Raw genomic sequence first — 4,306 nt, 5'->3', positions numbered from 1 at the left:
CGCATAGCAATTCATAAAGTTTTCACTAATCAAGATCCAGCACAACATATGATTCTCAGTCTAGAATCTAGAAGGCAATTTGTGTTTACCTTGAAAGAAAAAAATACCACCAAATTCCATTTATGGAAGACCCACATTCAGAGAGTTACAGAATTATCATAGATATTTACAGAGTTGACCACAGTGGTCAACATTTCAAACTACATTTCTTCTTCTTCTTCTTCTTCTTCTTCTTTTTTTTTTTTATTTTTACACAGAATTAATCCACTTTATTTTTCTTGTAAAAACCCTGATGTGGTAGCCACAGCTGGAGCCTGGGTCCTCTGAACAGACACTCTGGTGTGGGTTTTCACAAGATGATCAGTGAATTCCTGATAAGGAGACTTGGTGAACACAGTTTCTTTCCAGAGGTCGGGTGTCAGGTAGCTGTAGGTCTTGGAAATGGCATCAAAAGTGGCCTTGGCAAAGTTGCCCAGGGTGGCAGTACAGCCCCTGGCTGATGTGTAGCAGTTATCAATACCAGCCATCATCAGTAGCTTCTTGGGCACAGAAGCTGACACAATGCCAGTGCCTCTGGGGGCAGGGATGAGACGCACCAAAACAGAGCCACAGCGGCCTGTCACCTTGCATGGGAACAGTGTGTGGCTTGCCAATCTTGTTCCCCCAGTAGCCTCTCTGCACAGGGACAATGTAAAGCTTGGCCCCTCGGATAGCAGTGGCTACCTCCTTGGAGCACTTAACACCAAGACCAATGTGACCGTTGTAGTCCCCAATAGCAGACAAAAACCTGGTCCGCTGGCCAGCCCGTGTCTGCTTCTGCTTGGCATGATCTTGAGAACCTCATCCTTTAGGGATGCGCCCAGGAAAAAGTCAATAATCTCGGACTTCTTAATGCGCAGGGAGAACATATAAATCTCCTCCAAGGACTTGATCTTCATATCCTTAACCAGACTGCCCAGCTTGGTGACGGGGATCCACTCCTTGTCTTCGGCTTTCCCTCCACGAGCCCCGCGGCCTTGGCCTCGACCACGGCCACGGCCTCGGCCACGACTGCGGCCCCTAAGGCCGCTGCCGAATCCTCCGCGGAAGCCGCCTCGCCCTCCTAACCCTGGGCCCCCAGGTCCTCCGGGCCCTCCCGCTGCACCGGCGTCATCCACCATTTGGTGTTTTCCCGAGGAAGAAGAAGTCCAACTACATTTCTACAAAATCACTTTATGGCCATTTCATGTACTAACTTATAATTTTTTTTCCTTTAAAGACTAGGCACACAATCACAAACAGACTTTTGGACTCTGAATGTCTAAGCTCTTGCTTCTTTCTTTGATGAAAACCTGGTATTTCTTCCTCTTCCTGCATACTAATTAGAAACCATGAGAGATATTGGTTTGTTTTTCAAATAAAATACATTAAAATTGAAAATTTCAAATATCAAAAACAAGAAAACAATGATAATTCCTACATTCCTCTTACTTATCATGGGTGATTATCAATACATGTCTTTCCTATGTCACATACATTTACATATATTCTTTTCTCCATTCCAAATTATTTTGAAGCAAATGTAAGGTAAAGTATAATTTCACCGAAAGCATATATGATTCAGAAAACTGAGAAGTGGGGTAGTCTCCCGCTGACTGTAAAAGGCTACCATTACCTTGATATCAGAAACAGAGAAAGAAAACTGTAGAAAGAAACATGTTCCTCATGAAAATGGGTTTTAAGCTCTTAATAAGAGCTAGGATGCAGCTCAGTGGATAAAGGACATACTGGGAAGGCAGGAAGCCCTGAGGTCAGAACCCAGGTGAAGCTGGGCATTGCAGCATGCATCTGCAAACCCAGTGCTCCTGCAGCGAGGTGGGAGACTGAGGCAAGTGAACCCCAGAGGACTGCGGGCCATATCCTGCCATACCCCATGATGAGCAACCCTGTCTCAGACGAAGTAGAAGATGAGGACCAATACCCAAGGTAACTTTTCCTAATCTCCCTGTGCTCTGTGACACAGAAGTGCTCTCTTGCACACACAAATATTCAGACACCCGTGCCATTTGTCCTGGTTAGGTTTTGTCAACTTGACACAAGCTAGGTTATCTAGAAACAGGAACTTCAATTGACAAAATACCTCCATCTGGCTGCCTGCAGGGCCCTTTCTTGATTAATGATTGATGAGGAGTACCCAGCCCGTGGGGTGCAGTGCCACCCTTGGGCAGGCAGTCCTGAGTGGTATGGGAAAAGTGGGCTGAATAAGCCCTGGAGAGCAAGCCAGAAAGACGCATTCCTCTATGGTCTCTGCTTCAGTTCCTGCCTGCAGTTTCTCACCTGAGCTCCCGCCTTGGCTTTCCTGATGATGGACTCTAACCTGTGATTCAAACAAACCATCTCCTCCCCAAGTTCCTCATGGTATGGTGTTTTATGGCAGTAACAGAAAGCGAACTATGGCATCCTACAAACACAGGAACACAGATTAAAAAAATATTTAGTAAAATATTAGCAACTCAAATACATCCCTATGTAGAAAAGAAGCACATCACACCCAAGTATGACTTAGAACAGGTATGCAAGGGTCAGCTCAGTGTTAAAATATTAACAAAAGTAATATGATATAACAGTGAGTGAAATGAGTGTTTATGGCTATTTTAATGTGAGCAGACATCGTATACCTTGACATTCTCGGCCACAGGCAACATTGTAGCTTCTGTCTTGTAGGCTGGGTCACTCCCTCTAGGAAAGCCAACTCTCATGTCATGAGCCCATGGGTCATGAGTAACTTCAGTGGACACTCCCAGCATTCAGTGAGGCTTGAGTCCTGCTGGTAGCCATGTGAGTGAGTCACACTAAGAATGGGTTCAGCCTCAGTCATGCTGTCACATGACTGCATTCCTTGCTGACAACAGCCTAACTCATGACCCCCAAGCCTGAGCCACCCATGGAAACTGTTTTTATGCTACTGTTCCAAAGAAATGCCAAGAGGATAGGACACACTCGTATTGTTGAAGCCACTGGATTTGGGTGTGTAATAGAGGGGTGTTCTGCAGAGGAGCGAGTCAACAAAATCATAAAGAGCATTGAATAGATTGTCAGCAAAGAGGGATGTCAGCATTGGCTGGCTGGCAGCGAGGACGTAAGGATGAGTTCCGGGAAGTATTGGACGATGGAGGCAGCAGCCAGGCTTTCCTCAGAGGGTCATTCAATGACATGACAGAGCTCCTGAGAAACTTGAGGCCGTTGTATAGCATCAAGTTCAGAAGAAGCCCGAGACAGAGAAATAAGTTATGGCAAGGAGATTGGCAGATGTGGGTTTTGACTCACAGTGAAATCTCAAGAAAAAGTGTAGAAAGACAGAGTTTTACAAAGAATTGTGTAGGAAGCAACATCACCAGCTCTAAGTGATAATCAGTTAGTGTCCAGAGTCCCTGCGTTTTGTTTCCAGCTAAGGCTCAGGCTTGTGAACACAGGACAATGTGGACTGAGCTCCTGGCTCTTCTTAGAGGCATTGCTTTCTGTCAAAGATGCTTGGAGCCTCTGAGCTACACAGCACCCTTGTGAAGAGAAAATGAGAAACATATAAGAAATGCTTTTGTACAACAGCAGCACCACGTTCTAGCTTTAGAAATGCACTCATCTGAGCCAGGTGTGCTGATAGGCAGCAATGGGTGCATCTGTGTTAGTTCCAGACCAACCTGGTCTTCATAGAGCATTCTAGGCCAGCCAGGGTAACACTGGAAGACACCATGTTTTTTTTAGGGGAGGAGGGCTGCTTTTGACAATTTAGGATTATTTTGTGCATGATTTTTGCTTTGCCACCACTGTTACATCTATGATAAAAGCCAAAACCACACAACAGAACTGCTTATATGCTTTTTGATATTGTGTCAAGCTTTTAACATTGTAACATGCCATTGCTCATCTACAAAAGCATGTGTGTGAACAATGCAATCTAGTAACAGTGGAAGCTGCAAAAAGAAAAACCCCTCATAACGTTGTAAGATGATGCTGATGCTGATGCTGATGATGGATGATGGATGATGATGATGATGATATACTGGTTATGTGTGGCTATGTGTGACCTATGAGTGGCGGGTCGGCCAGACACACTTGCAGAGAACAGGCAAGCTTGTCACTTCTTTTCTCTCATCCCCTTGTACAAAGAGAGGTTTGTAAAGGCACCTCCAGAGAGAGCCAGAAGAGTAACCACTGTTAGACATGGATGGGTAAATATCTTGGTGTGCATTTTACATGCAAGCACGCACATACACTTTCAATCTTTTCAAATGCAAGCTCATGAAGAACTTTACGGTTGGTTGCAGTT

General features: G+C 45.0%; 1 pseudogene across 1 annotated transcript; it reads right to left on the bottom strand.

Annotated features, from left to right (window-relative positions):
• Positions 1-268: 268 nt before the first annotated feature.
• Positions 269-1,165, bottom strand: LOC311584483 (small ribosomal subunit protein uS5-like; annotated as a pseudogene). Its single transcript has one exon. The product of its transcript is annotated as a small ribosomal subunit protein uS5-like (transcript).
• Between the last annotated feature and the right edge of the window lie 3,141 nt (positions 1,166-4,306).

The sequence above is a fragment of the Acomys minous genome (assembly GCF_964271855.1).
Source record: "Acomys minous genome assembly, chromosome: 15".
Lineage (NCBI taxonomy): Eukaryota > Metazoa > Chordata > Mammalia > Rodentia > Muridae > Acomys > Acomys minous.
The sequence above is the reverse complement of the archived record's forward strand: the minus strand, read 5'-3'. Positions and strand labels throughout refer to the sequence as shown.